The 24,808-nt window shown below is 43.3% G+C and overlaps 1 protein-coding gene across 2 annotated transcripts in view; it reads right to left on the bottom strand.

The window, feature by feature from the left end:
• The window catches only part of LOC142140690 (transient receptor potential cation channel subfamily M member 2-like), a 131,524-nt gene extending 107,471 nt beyond the window's left edge, over positions 1-24,053 (bottom strand). The window contains exon 1 of one of the 2 annotated variants that reach the window (XM_075198478.1): positions 23,926-24,053. The gene's annotated coding sequence lies outside the window, so the exon portion shown is untranslated. Of the gene's footprint in view, positions 1-13,730; positions 13,872-23,925 lie in introns of those variants that run through there. The other variant, XM_075198479.1, reaches the window with a different exon arrangement.
• Between the last annotated feature and the right edge of the window lie 755 nt (positions 24,054-24,808).

The raw sequence follows: 24,808 nt of genomic DNA, 5'->3' as shown, positions 1-24,808 counted from the left end.
TTTGCCGGTAAATGCCTTCCTTGTGGAAGATGTAGTTCATTTTGATGAACATCATCTTTTCCACATTTTTAGGAAGTAACCTCCTACGTCGATCACTGACAAGGTTCCCGGCTATGCTGAATACTCTTTCTGAGTACACACTGGAGGGTGGGCAGCTTAGGTATTGCAAAGCTAGTTTGTACATGGGTTTCCAAATGGCTTATATTTCCTCCCAGTATGGAAAGGGACTGTCTGACATTTCCATATCAATTAACTCTTGAAAATAATCCTCCACCATACTTTGCATGTTAATAGTAGGATTGGATGGAGTTATGGCCGAGGTCACTTTTTTTGGTAAAATCTTTCAAACCAGCCCAGATGTCAAACTGTTGTGGTCTGCCACCTGCGTCATCCCTGCTTGTCTTTGGAAAGGGCAATTTCTTTCGAGCAGCAGCTGCCTGAGAAACTGAAGGAGGAGACGTCGTCAAGCCAAGGCCCAGTTCAGCGGTCAACTTGCTGATCAAGAGCTCCTTGCAACTGTTCAAATCTCAGTCATTTGGAAGCATAGAATCGATGTAGGTCTTAAACCTCGGATCAAGCACAGTTGCCAAAACATAGTAATTCAACTTCAAGATTTTAATAACTGTTGGATCATTGCGAAGCGAATTAAGTACTTGATCTACAAGGCCAACATACTTTGCTGAATTGCTTTCTTTCATCTCCTCTTTCAGTTTGTCAAGCTGCTTTTCCAAAAGTCGAATTAAGGGAATGACTTGGCTCAAGCTAGCAGAGTCTGAACTCACTTCACATGTCACAACTTCAAATGGTTTCAGCATCTTGCACAGCACAGAACGGATTCTCCACTATGCAAGACTGAAATACATTCCCCCTCCTTTCCCAATGTCATGGCTTGTGCAATACGCTTGTTTGGCTTTGCGCTGTTCCTCCATCCTCTGAAGCATGTACAGGGTGGAATTCCACCTTGTTGGTGGCAGGGCAAATTAAATTGTTCTTGGAGCTGCTGCAATCTCCTACATGCTGTGGCAGAATGCCGGAAATTTCCCCAAAATTTTACGGGCCACCGAAAAGCATCTCCTGCACCTCACGGTTATTTTTCAAGACGCTCTGCACCACCAAGTTTATTGTGTGAGTAAAACAGTGAATGTGATGGAATTCACCCAGCTGTAATGCTCGCACAATATTGTTGGCGTTATCAGAAAAAAAATATATCCTGGGGAGAGTCCAAGTGGTATGAGCCATGTATCAATGACAATCCTTAGTTTTTGTAACAAATTATCAGCTGTATGCCTGTTAGTGAAGCCGGTGATAGAAAGAGTAGCCTGCCTGTGAGAAATGTTATGTAGTGGTGTAAATGCTGCTGCTGTTCCTGCTGGTGAAGGCGAATGACCAACCCAGTGGGCTGTCACAGTCATATAGTCTTTGGTTTGGCCACTTCCACTTGTCCACATATCTGTGGTTAAGTGTACAGTTGTTAGAATGGCATTTTTGAGCCCAATTAGTACATTTTTCCGAACGTTTTGTTACAGTTGCGGAATAGCTTTTCGTGAAAAATGGTGTCGCAATGGAATTTTGTAACGGGGACACAAAACATCAATTAAATGTGAAAAACCTGCTGCGCTTATAGTGGATATTGGAGGCAGATCTAACACTAGCATAGTCGCCATGGCGTCTGTGATCCGCTTTGCGACTGGGTGACTGCTGTCATATTTGCTTCCTCTAGCAAAAGATTGTTTCACAGTTAATTGTTGTAAAGTAGTAGTGCTCTTCTTCTTGGGCTCCTTCTTATGGGAGGAAGATTCACCCCCAGCAGCAGCAGCAGCAGCAGCAGCAGTGGGACTAACTCTCAAACATTCTTCAGAGGAATCAATTATAGTGCAGGAGTCATCGAGCCTTACCAAGTTGGATGCAGGGCTAACTCCGATCGCTACTCAGGATATTGATGAGAACGGTGTTGTGGGTGTAGATTGCAGGCGTCGGGATGTAGGTGAGAGAAGGGTCCTAGCTGATGATGGAGTGTTTGTTGTTATTTTTTGCCATAACTTTCAGCTTTTCCCAACACCTTGCCATGAACTCTCGTCAAATGGCGTAACATGGATGAGGTTCCAAGTAGGGATGAGCGCACTCGGATTTATGAAATCCGAGCCCACCCGAACGTTGCGGATCCGAGTCGGATCCGAGACAGATCCGGGTATTGGCGCCAAATTCAAAAGTGAAACTGAGGCTCTGACTCATAATCCCGTTGTCGGATCTCGCGATACTCGGATCCTATAAATTCCCCGCTAGTCGCCGCCATCTTCACTCGGGCATTGATCAGGGTAGAGGGAGGGTGTGTTAGGTGGTCCTCTGTGCTGTTTAGTTCTGTGCTGTTTAGTTCTGTGCTGTTTAGTTCTGTGCTGTGCTGTTTAGTGCTGTGCTGTGCTGTGCTGTGCTGTGCTGTGTTCTGCAGTATCAGTCCAGTGGTGCTGTGTGCTGTGCTCTGTCCTTCTGAGGTCAGTGGTGCTGCTGGGTCCAGTGCTGTGTCCTGTTCAGTCCAGTGGTGCTGTGTCCTGTGCTCTGTGCTTCTAAGGGCATAGTTATTTCCCCAATATTCCCCTGTGTTTAAAAAAATAAAAAAAAGTTTTTTTAAAAAATACCAAAAACTACTTTAATTTTTTTTAATTACCACAAAATTTGCACAACCAATCCTGCAGTATAAGCCCATTGGTACTGCAATATTACCAAGTTCACACATTCAGCAGTAAAAGTCCAGTGGTACTGCAATATTACAAAGTTTACACATTCTGCAGTATCAGTCCAGTGGTGCTGTGTCCTGTGCTCTGTCCTGCTGAGTTCCGTAGTGCTGCTGGGTCCTGTGCCGTGTCCTGTTCAGTCCAGTGGTGCTGTGTCCTGTGCTCTGTGCTTCTAAGGGCATAGTTATTTCCCCATTATTCCCAAGTTTTTAAAAAATAAAAAAAAAGTAAAAAAAAATAAAAAATTTAAAAAAAAAAAAATATATAATAATTATAACCAAATTTGCAAAACCAATCCAGCATTATAAGTCCATTGGTACTGCAATATTACCAAGTTCACACATTCTGCAGTATCAGTCCAGTGGTGCTGTGTCCTGTGCTCTGTCCTGCTGAGTTCCGTAGTGCTGCTGGGTCCTGTGCCGTGTCCTGTTCAGTCCAGTGGTGCTGTGTCCTGTGCTCTGTGCTTCTAAGGGCATAGTTATTTCCCCACTATTCCCAAGTTTTTTAAAAATAAAAAAAAAGTAAAAAAAAATAAAAAATTTTAAAAAAAAAAAATATATAATAATTATAACCAAATTTGCAAAACCAATCCAGCATTATAAGTCCATTGGTACTGCAATATTACCAAGTTCACACATTCTGCAGTATCAGTCCAGTGGTGCTGTGTCCTGTGCTCTGTCCTGCTGAGTTCCGTAGTGCTGCTGGGTCCTGTGCCGTGTCCTGTTCAGTCCAGTGGTGCTGTGTCCTGTGCTCTGTGCTTCTAAGGGCATAGTTATTTCCCCACTATTCCCAAGTTTTTTAAAAATAAAAAAAAAGTAAAAAAAAAAAAAAAATTTAAAAAAAAAAAAAAATATAATAATTATAACCAAATTTGCAAAACCAATCCAGCAGTATAAGTCCATTGGTACTGCAATATTACCAAGTTCACACATTCTGCAGTATCAGTCCAGTGGTGCTGTGTCCTGTGCTCTGTCCTGCTGAGTTCCGTAGTGCTGCTGGGTCCTGTGCCGTGTCCTGTTCAGTCCAGTGGTGCTGTGTCCTGTGCTCTGTGCTTCTAAGGGCATAGTTATTTCCCCACTATTCCCAAGTTTTTTAAAAATAAAAAAAAAGTAAAAAAAAATAAAAAATTTAAAAAAAAAAAAATATATAATAATTATAACCAAATTTGCAAAACCAATCCAGCAGTATAAGTCCATTGGTACTGCAATATTACCAAGTTCACACATTCTGCAGTATCAGTCCAGTGGTGCTGTGTCCTGTGCTCTGTCCTGCTTAGTTCCGTAGTGCTGCTGGGTCCTGTGCCGTGTCCTGTTCAGTCCAGTGGTGCTGTGTCCTGTGCTCTGTGCTTCTAAGGGCATAGTTATTTCCCCACTATTCCCAAGTTTTTTAAAAATAAAAAAAAAGTAAAAAAAAATAAAAAATTAAAAAAAAAAAAAATATATAATAATTATAACCAAATTTGCAAAACCAATCCAGCAGTATAAGTCCATTGGTACTGCAATATTACCAAGTTCACACATTCTGCAGTATCTTGTGCTACATATAATGGAGACCAAAAATTTGGAGGATAAAGTAGGGAAAGATCAAGACCCACTTCCTCCTAATGCTGAAGCTGCTGCCACTAGTCATGACATAGACGATGAAATGCCATCAACGTCATCTTCCAAGCCCGATGCCCAATCTCGTAGTACCGGGCATGTAAAATCCAAAAAGCCCAAGTTAAGAAAAAGTAGCAAAAAGAGAAACTTTAAATCATCTGAGGAGAAACGTAAAGTTGCCAATATGCCATTTACGACACGGAGTGGCAAGGAACGGCTTAGGCCCTGGCCCGTGTTCATGACTAGTGGTTCAGCTTCACCCACGGATCTTAGCCCTCCTCCTCCTCCCCCCCCCTACAAAAAATTGAAGAGAGTTATGCTGTCAGCAACAAAACAGCAAACAACTCTGCCTTCTAAAGAGAAATTATCACAAATCCCCAAGGCGAGTCCAAGGGTGTTGGTGGTTGTCAAGCCTGACCTTCCCATCACTGTACGGGAAGAGGTGGCACGGGAGGAGGCTATTGATGATGTAGCTGGCGCTGTGGAGGAACTTGATGATGAGGATGGTGATGTGGTTATTGTAAATGAGGCACCAGGGGGGGAAACAGCTGATGTCCATGGGATGAAAAAGCCCATCGTCATGCCTGGTCAGAAGACCAAAAAATGCACCTCTTCGGTCTGGAGTTATTTTTATCCAAATCCAGACAACCAATGTATGGCAATATGTAGCTTATGTAAAGCTCAAATAAGCAGGGGTAAGGATCTTGCCCACCTAGGAACATCCTCCCTTATACGTCACCTGAATAACCTTCATAGTTCAGTGGTTAGTTCAGGAACTGGGGCTAGGACCCTCATCGGTACAGGGACACCTAAATCCCGTGGTCCAGTTGGATACACACCAGCAACACCCTCCTCGTCAACTTCCTCCACAATCTCCATCAGATTCAGTCCTGCAGCCCAAGTCAGCAGCCAGACTGAGTCCTCCTCAATACGGGATTCATCCGAGGAATCCTGCAGCGGTACGCCTACTACTGCCACTGCTGCTGTTGCTGCTGTTAGTCGGTCATCTTCCCAGAGGGGAAGTCGTAAGACCGCTAAGTCTTTCACAAAACAATTGACCGTCCAACAGTCGTTTGCCATGACCACCAAATACGATAGTAGTCACCCTATTGCAAAGCGTATAACTGCGGCTGTAACTGCAATGTTGGTGTTAGACGTGCGCCCGGTGTCCGCCATCAGTGGAGTGGGATTTAGAGGGTTGATGGAGGTATTGTGTCCCCGGTACCAAATCCCCTCGAGATTCCACTTCACTAGGCAGGCGATACCAAAAATGTACAGAGAAGTACGATCAAGTGTCCTCAGTGCTCTTAAAAATGCGGTTGTACCCACTGTCCACTTAACCACGGACATGTGGACAAGTGGTTCTGGGCAAACGAAGGACTATATGACTGTGACAGCCCACTGGGTAGATGCATCCCCTTCCGCAGCAACAGCAACAGCTGCATCAGTAGCAGCATCTACAAAATGGCTGCTCATGCAAAGGCAGGCAACATTGTGCATTACAGGCTTTAATAAGAGGCACAACGCTGACAACATATTAGAGAAAATGAGGGAAATTATCTCCCAGTGGCTTACCCCACTTAGACTCTCATGGGGATTTGTGGTGTCAGACAATGCCAGTAACATTGTGCGGGCATTAAATATGGGCAATTTCCAGCACGTCCCATGTTTTGCCCACACCATTAATTTGGTGGTGCAGCATTACCTCAAGAGTGACAGGGGTGTGCAGGAGATGCTTGCGGTGGCCCGCAAAATTGCTGGACACTTTCGGCATTCAGCCAGTGCCTACCGCAGACTAGAGGCACATCAAAAAAGCTTGAACCTGCCCTGCCATCACCTCAAACAAGAGGTTGTGACGCACTGGAACTCCACCCTCTATATGCTGCAGAGGATGGAGGAGCAGCAAAAGGCCATTCAGGCCTACACAGCCACCTACGACATAGGCAAAGGAGTGGGGATGCGCCTCAGTCAAGCGCAGTGGAGACTGATTTCCGTGTTGTGCAAGGTTCTGCAGCCATTTGAACTTGCCACACGAGAAGTCAGTTCCGACACTGCCAGCTTGAGTCAGGTCATTCCCCTGATCAGGCTGTTGCAGAAGCAGCTGGAGAAAGTGAGGGAGGAGCTGGTAAGCCATTGCGATTACACCAAGCATGTAGCTCTTGTGGATGTAGCCCTTCGTACGCTTTGCCAGGATCCGAGGGTGGTCACTCTTTTAAAGTCAGAGGAATACATTCTGGCCACCGTGCTCGATCCTCGGTTTAAAGCGTATGTTGTGTCTCTGTTTCCGGCGGACACAAGTCTACAGCGGTGCAAAGACCTGCTGGTCAGGAGATTGTCCTCTGAAGAGGACCGTGACATGCCAACAGCTCCACCCTCATTTTCTTCCACATCTATGGCTGCGAGGAAAAAGCTCAGTTTCCCCAAAAGAGGCACTGGCGGGGATGCTGATAACATCTGGTCCGGACTGAAGGACCTGCCAACCATTGCAGACATGTCTACTCTCGCTGCATTGGATGCTGTCACAATAGAAAAAATTGTGGATGATTACTTTGCTGACACCATCCAAGTAGACATGTCAGACAGTCCATATTGTTACTGGCAGGAAAAAAAGGCAGTTTGGAAGCCCCTGTACAAACTGGCTCTATTTTACCTGAGTTGTCCCCCCTCCAGTGTGTACTCGGAAAGAGTTTTTAGTGCAGCGGGGAACCTGGTCAGTGAGCGGCGAAGGAGGTTGCTTCCTCACAACGTTGAAAAAATGATGTTTATAAAAATGAATAATCAATTCCTCAATGAAGTACAGCACTGCCCTCCAGATACTACAGAGGGACCTGTGGTTGTGGAGTCCAGCGGGGACGAATTGATAATGTGTGATGAGGAGGAAGTACACACTGTAGGGGGAGAGGAATCAGAGGTTGAGGATGAGGACGACATCTTGCCTCAGTAGAGCCTGTTTAGTCTGTACAGGGAGAGATGAATAGCTTTTTTGGTGTGGGGGCCCAAACAAACCAATCATTTCAGCCAAAGTTGTTTGGTAGGCCCTGTCGCTGAAATGATTGGTTTGTTAAAGTGTGCATGTCCTATTTCAACAACATAAGGGTGGGTGTGAGGGCCCAAGGACAATTCCATCTTGGAACTTTTTTTTTTGCATTATATGACCAAGCAACAGTCGTTTGCCATGTTCAAAAAGTAAAACCAAATGTAAAAAAATTCAAGAAATTAAACCAAAAGTAAAATGCCGTGTCATAATTTAAAACAAGAGGTATTGACGTGCTCTAAAACTACTGTATTGTTGTTTATATTTTATAAACACTACACTTGAAAGCTTGAGTCTTTCAATAGAAAAGTAACTGTCCATTGCACGAATATTTGCAACAGGGACAATTTTAGGGTTAAGAAAGTCAACTAATAACACTTCGACGCTGTGTGTCTTTATAAACACTACACTTGGAAGTTGGAGGAGGTATTGTGGCCCCGGCACCAAATTTACTACCGGGGCCACTCCACTGTGCAGTCCATATTTAGGTGTATCAGATATTAAACAACGGTGACAGTTGATGCCCAATTTTTTAATTATATTGTGGCCTCGGTACCAAATTGTGTACCGGGGCCACCCCACTACGCAGTCCAGATACTTGTTTGGTGGAATTCAGACCAGTTGAGGGTTTTATTATTATATTGTGTGGACCACTCTATCTATACCACACTACAACTCTATACCACTCTATTTCCTACTTTAATTCTATTTCATACTTTAATTCTATTTCCTACTTTAATTCTATTACTAATTAATTACCATAAAGAGGAACAAAATAAACCAATTTTACCAAAAGTATAATATGACTTAGACTTACAAACACTACACTTGAAAGATCGTGCCTTTAAATGAAAAAGTCAGTCTTCATTGCACAACTATGTGCAACAGGGACAGTTTTTTGGGTTTACAAAGTCAAACAATAACACTTTGACCCTGTCTGTCTGGGATCTCAATGACGAATTGTCTGTACCATGTTTGGAGGAGGTATTGTGGCCCCGGTATCAAATTGGGTACCGGGGCCACCCCACTATGCAGTCCAGATACTTGTTTGGTGGAATTCAGACACGTGGAGGGTTTTTTAATTATATTGTGGCCTCGGTACCAAATTGTGTACCGGGGCCACCACACTACGCAGTCAAGATAGATAGATGCGTATTGCGTATCATAGATAAAGTACATTCAGTGGTGTGGGGCAAATTGAAAAATATTCAAAATGCACTGACATTATCAAAAACAAGAGGTTGTCACACGCTAAAACTCCAACATGTATATGATGGAGAGGATGGAGGAGCAGCCGTATGTGTAGTGTAATGCAGATCTGTTGAAGGTTTTTTATATATTTTATTGTGGTGCCCAGTGCCCACTCCTCTACGCAGTCCAGGTACAATTATTGGTGCGAATCATAAAAGTTCAGGGTTTTTAAGATATTGTGGTGACCCACTCCTCTACGCAGTCCAGGTACAATTATTGGTGCGAATCATAAAAGTTCAGGGTTTTTAATATATTGTGGTGACCCACTCCTCTACGCAGTCCAGGTACAATTATTGGTGCGAATCATAAAAGTTCAGGGTTTTTAATATATTGTGGTGACCCACTCCTCTACGCAGTCCAGGTACATTTATTGGTGCGATTCATAAAAGTTCAGGGTTTTTAATATATATTGTGGTGACCCACTCCTCTACGCAGTCCAGGTACATTTATTGGTGCGATTCATAAAAGTTCAGGGTTTTTAATATATTGTGGTGACCCACTCCTCTACGCAGTCCAGGTACAATTATTGGTGCGAATCATAAAAGTTCAGGGTTTTTAATATATTGTGGTGACCCACTCCTCTACGCAGTCCAGGTACATTTATTGGTGCGAATCATAAAAGTTCAGGGTTTTTAATATATATTGTGGTGACCCACTCCTCTACGCAGTCCAGGTACAATTATTGGTGCGAATCATAAAAGTTCAGGGTTTTTAATATATTGTGGTGACCCACTCCTCTACGCAGTCCAGGTACAATTATTGGTGCGAATCATAAAAGTTCAGGGTTTTTAAGATATTGTGGTGACCCACTCCTCTACGCAGTCCAGGTACAATTATTGGTGCGAATCATAAAAGTTCAGGGTTTTTAAGATATTGTGGTGACCCACTCCTCTACGCAGTCCAGGTACAATTATTGGTGCGAATCATAAAAGTTCAGGGTTTTTAATATATTGTGGTGACCCACTCCTCTACGCAGTCCAGAAAGATACCTTGTTGCAACGTTTTGGACTAATAACTATATTGTGAGGTGTTCAGAATACACTGTAAATTAGTGGAAATGCTTGTTATTGAATGTTATTGAGGTTAATAATAGCCTAGGAGTGAAAATAAGCCCAAAAACTTGATTTTTAAACTTTTTATGTTTTTTTCAAAAAAAATCCGAATCCAATACCTTAAATCCGAACCGAGACCTTTCGTCAAGTGTTTTGCGAGACAAATCCGAACCTCAAAAATAACGAAAATCCGGATCCAAAACACAAAACACGAGACCTCAAAAGTCGCCGGTGCACATCCCTAGTTCCAAGATGGTTAAGGTCCCTCCCTCGACTGACTGTGGCTTTACATACACTACAAATGGCTATACAATTGTTGTCAGGATTTGGGTAGAAATAATTCCACATATAAGAAGTGGCATTTTTGGCCTTATGTCCAGGCATGACGATGGCCTTCTTCTTGTCACGTGCCAGAACTGCTTCCACTGGTGCAGGACTTACACAAACAACCTCATCCTCATCAACATCCTCATTAGCGCCCTTGTCGGTTACACAAATCTCCCCCACATCCTCTTCTAAAGACAAAGTGTCATCCTCACTTGGTGTATCACCGGCTACACTCGGGCTGCTCAGGCACACATCAGCAGAAATGCTGAAAGGGCCCTTCTTTATGGGTACACTATCAGAATGCTCAGAATTACACATACCACTCCGTGGATGGACTCTCCTCAGGGATTGGTGTCATTTCTGATTCTGAGCATACATTTTCCTCTAATGCCTTACTGTTTTCTTGCAGCTCCCTATTTTCAAACGTAACAGTAGTTGTTCACCACTTTTGGACTCTGAATTACTTGGTCTTGCTTGGTCACGATTGACCTTACAAGAAGTAACATTTTTAGATCTCGCACTAATAGAGAAAGGCGAAGGCCTCATTCTTTCTTTGCCACTGCGTGTGTAGAATGGCATGTTGGCAAAAAATTTTTTAGCGACAGTTAACTTTTCCTCTATTACAGATCTTTTTCTCTTCAACACGGTAAAAGGTGTTTTTTGGTGTGATTTTTTCCCTGACTTCAAAAGACTATGTAATTTTACATAGACTTTACCAGATGATGTACAGGGAAGACTACCATCAGTACTGGTGGCAGCAGCTGCTTGCTGCTCCTGCTCATATGTGTACTGCTGTGAATCCATTTTAATGACACCCCAAACACTCTGTAGTGTAAATTCAGAAATATAGAGTGCTGGCATATTAGAATTTCAGCAGTCAAGATAGTTTTTTTTCCGAATGGGGAATATGACACCCCAAACACTTTGTAGTGTAAATTAGGAAAAATGCCTCCTCTATACTCCTCTCCTCCTGCTCTCTTCCTGCTCAATTACTGGTGAATTTCTGCTCAATTACTGCTACCTAACCCTCCTCTGTCCCTCTCTCAAATGGTGCTAGATCACCATGGAGGCAGTTATTTATTCCTTCTAAAACTCCCAAGATCCGACGACGTCACGATGATGTTTTCCCTCGTCTTGGAATCCGAATAGGCGCGAGAGTACCAAGGCGACTCGGCTCGGTACTCTGAACCCCAAAGTTTGCATGGGATCGATTTCAAGGAAACCGAGCCCACCCATCTCTAATATATACACCCCAAGGGTGCGGCCATATAGTATTTTCCCTCCATATCTGCACACCAAGGGTGCTGCTATATCCTCTTTCTTCAGTAACTACACACTCAAGATTTGGCTTCAACCTGTCATTCCCTCCATATAAACACACTCAGGACATGACAACATTCTGTTTTCCCTCAGTATTTCTGTCCCCCAGGACATGGCTCAAGATGACACTCTAATTATTCCCATTCATTCCTCCAATCCATCTTGTGTGTCCTGTTCTGCTGTCCCTCACTCAATCTCCACTCATTCCACACTCAAGAGAAGATACAGGATGAGCAGATATTGCTATCATCTCCCCAGAGCCACAGGAGCTCACCCAGAAACCCCCCCCCCCCTTTCTCTAATCATGGAACCTTCCAGTTAGTGTGTATATTAAATCGAGTATAACACATTGTCTGCAGCCTAGGACACATTTCCAGAAGCATCTGCATATATATATTTTTTTTAATGAACATTGGCCTCAACAAAATGGCTGCCATCACTTTGCCTCTAGTGTATTATTTTTACAGTTTTGTATCTAGTGCTCTAGTGTTTTTCTCTGACATAGAAAATACAGAAAGTAAATGACCTGTTATTAAGTGCAGCACTTGTCGAGTAACTATAGCACTATGTTTAATAGTTTAATTTTAATTGTTTGTGAGAGGAGAATAATATTAGTTTTGTAGAGTAATATTAATTTGGTTAGATGGTCAGTTTTATGGAAAGCAGTGTTCACATTACTTCATCATCTTACTTTATGCCTCATTCTTTTTTATGGAACAATTTATTACAGCTATGTACATTTTACTGTTCTAATTCTAGTTTTCAAATCTGAATACAGCACTACTGTCTGATTTCTGTTTTACATGTATTTCTAAATTTTTGCTATGCTGAATGTGTGGACACTGCACAGTACCACTTCCAATTATGTCATGTTCATGTTATACATATATACACTGCACAGTACCACTTCCATTTATGTTATGTTCATGTTATACATATATACACTGCACAGTAACACTTCCATTTATGTTTTGTTGATGTTATACATATATACACTGCACAGTACCACTTCTATTTATGGTATGTTCATGATATACATATATACACTACACAGTACCACTTCTATTTATGTCGTGTTCATGCTGTACATTTGGACACTCGTATAATCACTTATCTTTGTCATTTTCATGCGCTACATGTATATAAACTGCACAGTACTACTTCTATTTAGGTCATTGTCATGCTGTACATTTGGAAAAATCTCCCATGCCCATGTACCGCCAAATGTATTGGAAGCCCGGCGGTGGCCATGTTTTTAATAAAAAAATAAATATTAAAGTTAAACTACATATATATTAATAATATATATTAAAATAAGATAGAATTACCAAGGTTTCACAAACATTTCCTGATCAGGGCCAAATTTCCCGAAAACTGTGAATAAAGCCGACAAGTGGAAACAGTGGAGGAAACTCCTCTCAGTAGCTGCTTCTGCACCAGTTGTTATTAAATTACATCTTACACTCTGTGTGGTATATTTACTGAACTGCGGGTTTGAAAAAGTGGAGATGTTGCCTATAACAACCAATCAAATTCCAGCTGTCATTTCTTTAGTACATTCTACAAAATGACAGCTAGAATCTGATTGGTTGCTATAGGCAACATCTCCACTTTTTCAAACCCGCAGTTTAGTAAATATATCCCTGTGACTCAACCAAACTTCTTATTTACACTCAAACAATTCCAGTACAAAAAAAAGTGTCTGTTTTCAGTTTGTTCTTGTTTTTTTATGGAAACCTTCCCTCTAGAAATCCTGTGTTTGCCTCTGAGCCACCGCCCCACCCAGGAGAAGAGACAGGACAGATAAACCAATAGATGGGACAATAGAGTGAGATTACACCTGGATGGAATGCTGTGGACAGAGAGGTATGAAATGCTTTGTCTCACTAATTCAGGAACTACTCCTCTCCAGGACAGAAGCACCCACCTGATATCAGAGGGACGCAACAGTCCTCAACTTGTAGTTAGTGGTGTTTGCAGTAATATAGAAGTATCACGTGGAAGTAAACCTCTCTATGTCACCTTATATACACAGTTATACTGCACAGGGATCAGGTGTGCAGACCAGGGTCATTTTCCATAGATTAATTAGCAGCATTTGGTCTGGGCTTTATCCGTAAATATAGAGTTCAGGTAGGGGGCACTGTGTGTTCCAGCTAATAATGGTGAGCTGGGCTCAACTCTGCAAAAGTCTTTAGTCAGACTCAATTTTCAGAATCCGACAGATTGGTGGTATGTAGTACTTGTAGCATTATATAGAGGTCTTCCCTGACTCCTGGTGCTGGTTATAATAACACATTATTCACTACTCTTACTATAAAGATCCCTTCCCGCAGGTGGAGATTACTTTTTTTCTGTCTTTTATCATAAAAATTTACATTTTCTGTGGTGGAGAGTTGAATTCAAAATGAACTCTTACCTCCTTGTTTCATAACAACAATGTTCTTTATCCATTTTCTTCCCATTTTCATGGCTTAGCTGGCTAATGTCTGCCCATAGAGAGCATCCCTGCTCACAGCAGCAATTATCACACTGTAATATAGTGGATACAACAGTCTCTCCGTCGTTCCCTCGGGGGTTAATCTCTCTCACCACTTCCTGTTTTCACACTAGAGGAGAATTGTGGAAGTTAGATATACATTCTCAACTTCCAACACATGTCCATTGAATTTCTTCTCTAATCCAAAATAGAATAGTCTGTTCATGAGTGACACATTTCTGTACTGCACATGCGCACCAAAATGCGTACACATTAGAGATGCTCAGGCACGGTTCCCCGAGCACCAAACACACCCGAACTTAGAAGATCCGAGTACCGAGGTGAGCTGGCTCGGTACTTTCGTGCGCATTCGGAATTGAAAACGAGACAAAACGTCATCGTAACTTCGTCGGATCTCATCAGTTTTGGATTCTATAAGTACCGCCCTCCACGTCGATCTAGCGCCATTTCAGAGAGGGACACAGAAGGGGTAGCACAGTCTGTAGAGCAGTTGGCCAGCGTCATAGGTATAGAATAGAAAGAGGAGGAGGTAACAGTGTTCTTCAAAGTCTACAGTGACATTCAGGAGAGCTCCATTGCTAATTGTCATTGCTGAAATACAAATACTAGGGCTGGCAGGCTTGGTGTAAATCTGCAGTCACATTGTACTGTGTTATATAGGTAACACACAAAGAGGAGAGCTCCATTGCTCTATTGCCAATTGTCATTGCTGAAATACAAATACTAGGGCTGGCAGGTTTGGTGTAAATCTGCATTCAAATTGTACGGTGTTATATAGGTTAAACACAAAGAGGAGAGCTCCATTGTTCCATTGCTAATTGTCATTGCTGAAATACAAATACTAGGGCTGGCAGGCTTGGTGTAAATCTGCAGTCAAATTGTACGGCGTTATATACGTTACACACAAAGAGGAGAGCTCCATTGCTCCATTGCTAATTGTCATTGCTGAAAAACAAATACTAGGGCTGGCAGGCTTGGTGTAAATTTGCAGTCAAATTGTACCGTGTTATATAGGTTAAACACAAAGATGAGAGCTCCATTGCTCCATTGCTAATTGTCATTGCTGAAATACAAATACTAGGGCTGGCAGGCTTGGTGTAAATCTGCAGTCAAATTGTACGGCATTATATTCGTTACACACAAAAAGGAGAGCTCCATTGCTCTATTGCTAATTGCACCACTTTTCTTTACTGACACTGCTGTGTGCCAATGTGTCCTAGATGTGCTAGGAATAGCTGTGTGTTTGGGTCATTGTTCTGTCACTTAACATCCAGCCAGGTCGCTGCAGTATTTGTCCGAAAGTGTATGAAAATAATATTGTGACCTGTGAGGTGGTCAAAATTGACTACAAATGACTTGAAATTAGTGTTATTGAGGTTAATAATAATGTAGGAACAAAAAAAGAGCAAAATTATGTAATTTTAGCATATTTTAGCAATTTTTCTAAAAAATACAGATCCAAAACCAAAACACACAAAGGCGGCTTTGCCAAAACCAAAACCAAAACACGAAGTTAATCCAGATCCAAAACCAGAACACGGGGGTCAGTGAACATCTCTAGTACACATACGTCTGTACTGCATCTTATACTTACAACTCTTTACAGTAGGAGAAGCAGCACAGGTAAGGAGTACAGCAAGGGTGTGTGGCTGAAATAGATCAGGGGATATATTTATCAAGCAGCGGGTTTGAAAAAGTAGAGATGTTGCCTATAGCAACCAATCAGATTCTAGCTGTCATTTATTTAGTACATTCTACAAAATGACAGCTATAATCTGATTGGTTGCTATAGGCAACATCTCCACTTTTTCAAACCCGCTTGATAGATTTACCCCCTGGATTCAGATGTATGTACTTCTGTTGTGAGGTGTGTGACGGGATGGAACTTCTATACCACCCTGTCCGTTGTGTTGCTGGGACCCGACTGGGCTTGCCTTGCCACTATCCCCTTTCTTTATCCCAAATGTGCACTCTAACCACAGTAGGAGAGGCTTTTGCTGCTGCTACCACTAGGCTTCTTAGTGGCACCTACAACTGGTTCCTTCTAAGTAACTCTCTCTGCTAGTGTACCCCCTTGCTGGTACACCTGGGCTGGTACCCCTAATCTCTTGCCTTCAGATCAGGGTTGCTGGGGAGGGTTCCTCCTGGACTATCAGACTGGCCAGAGCTGCAGTGTAGCGGGCAGTGCTTTGGCACTAGACACTGGGTTTCAACCTCAAAACAGCCAGTTAATGGATTAGATTTGTACTAATCTGCAGGTCACAGGAATTACAGCAGGTAAGTAGGCGTCAAAGCGGGATCTTGAAGCAGTGATGTTTATTAGCTCAAGTGTCCTAACAAGGACAGTTACACTAGTTTGTGGTACTAGTGATCTCCAGAAAGGTACAGATGGAATAATGATACATTACAAGGTCAAACTTTTATACACATTCTGACACATATATTAGCAGGGTGTAACACAGCCCCCTGATCCTAGATGGCTCCTAAAGGACTGAGATATTACATCAAATATTTAGTATCAGGAGGCAATATGTTCTCCAAACGTGGATTTAAATGCAATGCAAAGTTAACAAAATTTACAGCAATCTGTGATATCCTAAATCACATTGTTCAGAGGTTTACTTTCACTTTAACAAGGCAGGATAACAGGTACTGACTCCCTGCTGTGCTTTAAGGCTAAAAAGACATGTTGGTCACTTCATGTGAAGAGAATTAATTAGTATGAGGCTTCCTTTAGAAAAGTTACAAAAATCCAATTTTCTCCCCTGACACTGTGTAAGAAATAAATAAATTTCCTATACAGAAGTACAACACATTATAAAACAAATCAGTACATTTGCAATCATATACAGCGGCGCCCTGCACCCTTAATTAAAGTAAATATCGACAATAATTTATTTCTACGTCATCCAGCCACAAATAAATTATAGAAGTGATCCAGCCACAAGGAGTATATCTCTTGTGGTTGTTGGGGGGGTGGTGTAACGAGATGCAATGGTAAGAATGACTAACAGCAGCACTCTGCAGCTGCTTCTGATTGGCTGATTGCGGATTGGCCCCTCCTATTATAAGTAATTCATTAGTGTGGCTTCTATATTATATGAAGCTGCAGCTGTCTATTTAGTTAATTAGTATTTCCATTTGGGCTGAGGCAGGTAAAAAGATCCCCATTGGATTTTTACACAGAAAAACAATAGACCTTTTTAATAATCTTCGGCCTTCTTCTTGTTGATTTCTACTATCGCTTTCACTATCTGTCAGATATAATCTGATTTGCTTTACATGTTGTGTCTTGGTTCTGTTTTCTGTATATGTAATGTACGGCGCTGCGGACCCTTTGTGGCGCCTTATAAGTTAAAGATAATAATAATAATAGACCTTGAGGTATTTGTATTGGATTCATAACTCTGAACACACTATTCTCTATTATGTATATCATACTTAATTACATTATTATTATATTGTGTACAAACAGGGTAATGCCAATTTATCATTTACTAATACTGTCAAGCCTCATCCATACTTGCCAGCTTTTTATAGTGTCAGACTGGGAGTTTCCGGAGAGGTATGAGCGTAGGGGGTGAGGCTGAGAAAATTGCGTAATTTTAGCCACATGCGCATGCATGTGTCTTATATTTGGGAGGCAAATTCTTGAATACTATGTGTGCCCCTTTGTCCCTCGCTTTTTCTCACACCCACACTATCACTCTCACACTCTCACCCACACTGTCACTCTCGCCCTCACCCTGCCCTCCTCATCCTCTCAGTCTCACAATCTCACATGCACACTATCAATCTATTTGTATTGGATTCATAACTCTGCAGACTCTGGATTCATAACTCTGAGTCTCACCATCTCCCACTCACACTATCACTCTCACCCTCAACCTCTCAGTCTCACATCTCACACGCACACTGTCACTCTCACCCTCACCCTCAACCCCAGACTTTGAGGTATTTGTATTGCGTGACTGGATCACTTATAAATAACTTATGCAGCGGTTCCCAAAGTGTGTGCTGCGGCTCCCAGGGGTGCCACGGCGCTGTCACTGGGGTGCCGTGACCAGCCAGAGAAAAAAGCAAAAAAAAAACTTACCAATCCGCGCGGCACCAGGACCCAGCATCCTCCTCTCTCCTGCAGCGCGCCCGACAATCAGTGACAAGCTGCGGGAGAGAGGAGGATGCTGGGTCCCGGCGCCGCGCGGATTGGTAAGTTTTGGGGTTTTTTTTCCTTTTCCTCTGGCTGGCTGCGGCGGAGGGGGGGGGGCAGTGTGGCGGAGGGGGGCAGAGTGGCGGCAGAGTGAGAGAGGAGCATAGAGAAAGGGCCAGAGACTGTCAGATAGAGAGTGGCAGAGTGAGAGGGGGGAAGAGTGGCAGCAGAGTGAGAGACGGTGGCAGAGAGAGAGGGGCAGAGAGGCAGAGGGGCAGAGTGAGAGGGGCAGAATAAAAGTGGCAGAGAGTGTGGCAAAGTGAAAGGGGGGCAGCGGGCACAGCGTGAGAGGGGGCAGAGTGAGAGGAGGCAGCGTGAGAGAGGGCAGAGGGGCAGAGTGTCAGGAGGCAGCGTGAGAGAGGGCAGAGTGGCAGCATGAGAGAGGGCAGAGTGGCAGCGTGAGAGAGGGCAGAGTGAGAGGGCAGACGGGGCAGTGTGAGAGGAGGCAGAGGGGCAGCGTGAGAGGGGGCAGCGTGAGAGAGGGAAGAGGGGCAGAGTGTGAGGAGGCAGCAAGAGAGAGGGCAGAGTGGCAGAGTGAGAGAAGGCAGAGTGAGAGGGCAGACGGAGCAGCGTGAGAGGGGGCAGAGTGAGAGGAGGCAGAGGGGCAAAGTGAGAGGAGGCAGCGTGAGAGAGGGCAGAGTGGCAGCGTGAGAGAGGGCAGAGTGGCAGCATGAGAGAGGGCAGAGGGGCAGCGCTGAGAGAGGGCAGACGCGGTAGTGTGAGAGGGGGCAGAGGGGCAGCGTGAGAGAGGGCAGAGTGAGAGGAGGCAGCGTGAGAGAGGAGCATAGAGTAAGGGCCAGATACTGTCAGAGAGAGAGTGGCAGAGTGAGAGGGGGGCAGAGTGAGAGATGGTGGCAGAGAGAGAGGGGCAGAGAGGCAGTGGGGCAGAGGCAGAGGCAGAGTGAGAGGGGCAGAGTGAGAGGAGGCAGCATGAGAGAGGGCAGAGGGGCAGAGTGAGAGGAGGCAGCGTGAGAGAGGGCAGAGGGGCAGAGTGTCAGGAGGCAGCGTGAGAGAGGGCAGAGTGGCAGCATGAGAGAGGGCAGAGTGGCAGCGTGAGAGAGGGCAGAGTGAGAGGGCAGACGGGGCAGCATGAGAGGGGGCAGAGGGGCAGCGTGAGAGGGGGCAGCGTGAGAGAGGGCAGAGGGGCAGAGTGTGAGGAGGCAGCGTGAGAGAGGGCAGAGTGGCAGAGTGAGAGAAGGCAGAGTGAGAGGGCAGATGGAGCAGCGTGAGAGGGGGCAGCGTGAGAGAGGGCAGAGGGGCAAAGTGAGAGGAGGCAGCGTGAGAGAGGGCAGAGGGGCAGAGTGAGAGGAGGCAGCGTGAGAGAGGGCAGAGGGGCAGAATGTCAGGAGGCAGAGTGAGAGAGGGCAGAGTGGCAGCATGAGAGAGGGCAGAGTGGCAGCGTGAGAGAGGGCAGAGTGAGAGGGCAGACGGGGCAGCATGAGAGGGGGCAGAGGGGCAGCGTGAGAGGGGGCAGCGTGAGAGAGGGCAGAGGGGCAGAGTGTGAGGAGGCAGCGTGAGAGAGGGCAGAGTGGCAGAGTGAGAGAAGGCAGAGTGAGAGGGGGCAGCGTGAGAGAGGGCAGAGGGGCAGAGTGAGAGAAGGCAGCGTGAGAGAGGGCAGAGGGGCAGAGTGAGAGGAGGCAGCGTGAAAGAGGGCAGAGTGAGAGGAGGCAGCATGAGAGAGGGCAGAGGGCAGCATGACAGAGGGCAGAGTGAGAGGGGGCAAAGGGGCAGCATGAGAGGGGGCAGCGTGACTGGATGCAGAGGGGGCAGAGTGTGTGGAAATGAAGGAGGTCACAGTGTGAGTTAGTTGTCAATTATTCTTTGACAGAAATATAATTGAAAAAGATATATAAAAATATTTTTCCCTTGGATTTATGTGTATTATTTTTGCATACAACTAAATAAGTATTTCTGTCCTGACCTAAATACTTAATACGTTTTTTTGACCCAACTACTTATAAAACAGTACTGCTCGGTAACTATTTTGGAGGGGTGCCTTGAAAAAATTATGGAGCCTCTAAGGGTGCCGTGAACTGCAAAAGTTTGGGAACCACTGACTTATGGTATAAATTTATTTAAAGGAAATAGCGCAGGGCACTTATTTATATAATTGCAAATGTACTTATTTTTTTATATTGTATGTATTTTGGGTAAAGGAAATATCTTTATTTCTATAAACTTTGCTAGAGGATGCAAAAAGCCTTTGTTGAGGAAGTCTTTTGTGTATTTTGGTAGGGAAATGACTTGTTTGGGGCCTTGTAAATTTTCTTTGGGAATTCTCAGGTGGAGGAAATGTGTATTCTGCAACTGTCTGAAGAAAGGACCCATGTTAATCTCATGTTAATCAGACCTTTTGATGTGTGAGGGTCTAGCACCTGAATGCACAGAAAGGTTTAATTAGACTTGCTGTTAAATTTCCTGTATCTAAAACAAGATGCAGGAAACCACAGCAAGTTTTAGGATATCACAGATAAGTGTAAATATTGTTAGCTTTGCATTGCATGTAAATCCATGTTTGGATAAACATATTGCAAGACCTTAGGGGCCTGACTTACCCTATGTGGCTGTGTCCACACAGTATAAAAAAGCACTGTTTTGTATTGAAAATTGTTCTTCATGTTCCATCTGACCTGCTCACTGGTACCTTCAACCAGGGTGCGCAAATAAATATCACTTGCTTCAAAGACCTGCTTGGAAACTTCTCTATCCATGTGACCTACAGATTAGACCCAACTCTAATCCAGGATAAACCACAAGTAAATTTGAGGTAATCCCCAGGCACCTGATAGAATACAAGATAATGTAGTGGAGTCAAGTCTGACAACAGTGTAATATAAACAGATAAAACAAACAAATGAGGACATAGATGAGGGATAAAGACATATCATTTTATCTCCAATGTCAAATAATTGTCAGGTTAAAACTGTGTTGTGTATGGCTGTATAAACAGAGCAGAATGTCCAGCAGGATCCCTGCTATTGAACAGGTTAAAAGGTTCTGCAGAGCGACAAAAGATGAACAATGCTTACTCCCTAAATTGTGATGAATGGTATTGCATATGTATATTGGAAGGATCTATGAGCCACACATGTGGCACAAACAGCTACATCCGTAGCAGCTAATGGTTCCAGAAAAAACTGTCCACTGTAGTCTCCAGGAATGGCAGCAGTACAGAATAACACGGGAGGAAAAAGGAGAGTTATCTGAAGGTTTCAGATATCCCTGATGAAGCCTATTACTAGGTGAAACGCGTAGGGTAAGGACTATAACTGACTACACTAGTGTGGAACAGCACTCAATATACTTTCTCTGCTTATCGCTAAGAGAACGAGTATCGGACAAGACATCACCGCATGCGCATGCGTGGACTTTAAACTTTTTCACTCTCACTCGGCAGCTGGATGTTGAACGGCGCAGACAGATCTTTCTACAGCAGATCCTCTGAGCGGACATTACACAGTGGGTTCCCCGGGAGCGGGGTAAGTGAACTCTCCTTTTTCCTCCCGTGTTATTCCGTACTGCTCCGTGATGCGCGGGCGCATGCGCAGCAGCTCCGTTTCGGCAGCACTGTCCTATACAGCAGCCGCGGCGCTGCCAAAGAAGGGTCGGACGCTTCTTTCACAGCACCGCGGCTGCTGTATAGGACAATGCCGATATGGTGGGCACTGAGTTAGCGCTGGGGGGGATTTCTGGAGACTCAGAAACCCTCCCTGCGTGCGCCACTGCTTAGGGGCATATTTATGAAGTTGTGCTAGCACAATTTCACTGTCTTTCCGTAAATCCAACGCAAGTTGGAGTGTGCCGCATATTTATGAAAGGTGCATCGCAGCAGATATCGTGGATATCTGCTGCTTTGCATTCTGCTTCGTTTTTTTGGGAGCAGTCATCATTCAATACTATGGTGACTGCTCCCTCTCGCAATCTAACAAGTTCCGAAAAATAGTATTTTTCGTAAACTTGTCACGTTAATGTACGCCAGCTGAGGCTGGCGTATAATATCATGATTGAAAAATTTCAGTGCTGCCACCTCTGCTCCAAAGAGCAGAGCTGGGCAGCGCATGTGTGGAGGGATCACATGATCCCTCCCTGTCACTCACCGCTCGCTCACTGCAACTATAGACAGAGCGGAGATGTCTGTGCGCATGCCCAGTTCTTTGAACTGCACATGTGCAATTGCAGTATGAAGAAAAACGAAGAAGACAAGGAGGAGATCCGGAGTCAGCGCATTCCGAAGAGGCTGGGTAAGTATGTTTTTTTTTATCACAGATATAGTAGTTTATCGGAACCAAGAAGAGTGGAAGCTGTTATCTCTGCAAAAGATGGACCAACTCCATTTTAAAGTATATGTATTGGAATACAATGTCATAACAGTCCCTATTGGTATAATGGTCAAGCGTCCGAATACTTTTGACCATATAGTGTATTTGTATTAAGCCATGCCGCTCCGACTCTAAACAAAAGACAGAACGTTGCAATATGTGCTTCTAATTTGAATACCGGCTCCAACGGAATATAATACTGTATGTAATGCATAAGGTATAAAACAACAGTTATAGATATGTATATATATATATATATATATATATATATATATATATATATATATACACAGAAAACATCCTGAGACACTGGGAACAAACTCAGATTAATTAAGGGGCAAGACTGTGATGCCCAAATGACACTTCCAGTATTAACCCCTTACAATCTTTTCCAGGCAGAACTAGCTTTCACCTGATCAGGACTTCCTATAGAGAAAGGAAACGGGAATGAATGCAGCTACAGCCCCCTCAACTGTATCCTGGAACTCCATCCAATCCTTACCCATAACCCACCTGGCTTCAGTTTAAGAACAATGTATAACAGCATCATTGCAATATCAACAATATACATTTTTGCAATGATTAACACATGGGGGGGTATTAGTTAACGCAGTGCGAAAACTCGTGCAATTCAATTGAAAAAGAGGATACGTTGCCCCCGCGCATTAACCATAGTGTTTGCGAGTTTTTAGGGGAGTGAAGGGGAGATTTAACGTCGTAATGTATAACACAAAAAACAGGATTTGCATACATTTTAATACATTAGATTGCATTACACATTGATAATATCTATATTACAGTACTTTCTTTAGCATATTTTTTTATTGAACTATTTTTTAACATAGAATCACCTATACATGTCAAAACACATTAGTACATACATATTTGTACCAAAAACATCCATAAATATAATTAATTAGTGATTTAAAAAAATTATTATTTTTTTTTATTTCATTATTTTTTCACAAGAAAATCAACTTTTACCTGTTAGGCATTAGTGATAAACATAGTTTAACTTTTTTTTTTTTCTCATTATTACATGATTTAAAATAGTTTTCAGAGGTTTTTTATTTTTATCACACCCCAAAGAGGTGCGAGATAAAACAGCATATTTGCCTGTTTAACACACCGCGTTAAAAAACAATTGAACAGCTTTTAACGCGGCTGCCTCACGCACACACTATACTTTCAATAGACCTTGTACTGGAGTGCGAGAGGACCGTTTCATGAAAAAATCCTGAGCGGGAAAAATGGAATTGAATCGCGGGTAAAGTTAACCCGCTCGAAAATCATAAAAAACAGTGTTAAAATGACTTAGCGCAGTCTTAAAAAAAATCTTGGGGTCAATTGAATACGCCCCCAATGTGAACAAGTCTTCTATATAGGGATGGCAACAATGTCCTATTGTCCCCATTTAAAGAGACAGTACACATGCACTCTGGGATCTGGAGAACACTAACATGGCTATAAAAAGTACATTCTGTGAGAAAAGAGGGACCGGCTGGTGAAGGTGATATCGAACGTCAGTCAAGACACAACTTTATCAGAATAAATCAACAAGACGTTTGCAGACCACAGTACTCACAGTCTCCAGGAAAAGGTACAAGAGCTGACACTCGTCAAAGACTTCCAGTCGCGCAGTCACCACCACAGCTTCCTCCTGTCCCAGAAGTTGTGGTGAAGCTGTTTATATACAGCATTAAATGCAATAGTTCAGATGACATACTTCTCTCTTTCCAGGAAAATCCACTCATTTCTGCATTTGCTGAGCTCACTGTCAGAGGTCCTACTCCTCAGAAAAACACAGGAAACATTTTGTAGGTTAACCCTGTATTTGTAATTGAAGTATAATTGTAATTCTATATCTACAATCCTCCCCAGAAGAGCTTACAATCTAATTGCTACAACACACTTACACGAATGAGGCTGTTTAACATGAAGCAGAACAGTTGCTTCATATCGGGAGGAGTGCTGAATTACTTTACCAGTATGATTCTCACCCACAGGAGGAAAACTGGGGGTCCCAGAGAAAACCCACAAGAACGACAAAGGACCAAACTCTGTAAAGTACCAATGATACCATTGCACCACTTATATCATGGATGAAGTCAGATACATGCGGGTAGCATTATAAAATAAGAGATAATAATAGATAATGATAGGGTTAACTGACTATTGTCTAAGAACATTTTTAGTAAAGATGAGAAATTCGGATTATGTGAAATCCAACGTTGGGGAACCCATTGAAACCGAGTCGTGGCTCGATTTCTGCCGCCACATTTGAAAATCAAAACGTGGCTTCATTTCTGTTGATAAAATAGCGTTCAGGGTGAACCAGGGACATAGGAAAGCAGTAGAATCCTATCATTATTGTAAGGCAGTTCTGTAGAGAATAGTCAGCTACAATGATTTGCTGATCAATTGCTATTAACTGGTTGTTGTTAATGCATTGCATATATATAATAGTA

Source organism: Mixophyes fleayi, chromosome 2 (assembly GCF_038048845.1).
Source record: "Mixophyes fleayi isolate aMixFle1 chromosome 2, aMixFle1.hap1, whole genome shotgun sequence".
Classification (NCBI taxonomy): domain Eukaryota; kingdom Metazoa; phylum Chordata; class Amphibia; order Anura; family Limnodynastidae; genus Mixophyes; species Mixophyes fleayi.
This window is presented reverse-complemented; position numbering and strand designations above follow the sequence as displayed.